Source organism: Rhinopithecus bieti, unplaced genomic scaffold (genome assembly GCF_001698545.2).
Source record: "Rhinopithecus bieti isolate Rb0 unplaced genomic scaffold, ASM169854v2 repeat_35524, whole genome shotgun sequence".
Classification (NCBI taxonomy): domain Eukaryota; kingdom Metazoa; phylum Chordata; class Mammalia; order Primates; family Cercopithecidae; genus Rhinopithecus; species Rhinopithecus bieti.
In genome coordinates this window covers 1-448 of record NW_016881189.1, presented here as the reverse complement: position 1 = coordinate 448, position 448 = coordinate 1, and the positions used below count along the sequence as shown (strand labels likewise).

The 448-nt window shown below is 45.8% G+C and overlaps 1 pseudogene across 1 annotated transcript; it reads left to right on the top strand.

Annotated features, from left to right (window-relative positions):
• Window positions 1-6: 6 nt before the first annotated feature.
• On the top strand, window positions 7-443 carry LOC108525770 (heat shock protein HSP 90-beta pseudogene; annotated as a pseudogene). The gene has a single exon (XR_001884342.1). The product of XR_001884342.1 is annotated as a heat shock protein HSP 90-beta pseudogene (transcript).
• The last annotated feature ends 5 nt before the right edge of the window (window positions 444-448 follow it).

Here is a 448-nt window from a genome sequence, read left to right as displayed (position 1 = left end):
GTTGTTCTCTAATACGTGTAAGCGTTTTTTTTTTCAAGATGCCTGAGGAAGTGCACCATGGAGAGGAGGAGGTGGAGACTTTTGCCTTTCAGGCAGAAATTGCCCAACTCATGTCTCTCATCATCAATACCTTCTATTCCAACAAGGAGATTTTCCTTCGGGAGTTGATCTCTAATGCTTCTGATGCCTTGGACAAGATTCGCTATGAGAGCCTAACAGACCCTTCGAAGTTGGACAGTGGTAAAGAGCTGAAAATTGACATCATCCCCAACCCTCAGGAACGTACCCTGACTTTGGTAGACGCGGGCATTGGCATGACCAAAGCTGATCTCATAAATAATTTGGGGACCATTGCCAAGTCTGGTACTAAAGCATTCATGGAGGCTCTTCGGGCTGGTGCAGACATCTCCATGATTGGACAGTTTGGTGTTGGCTTTTATTCTGCCTA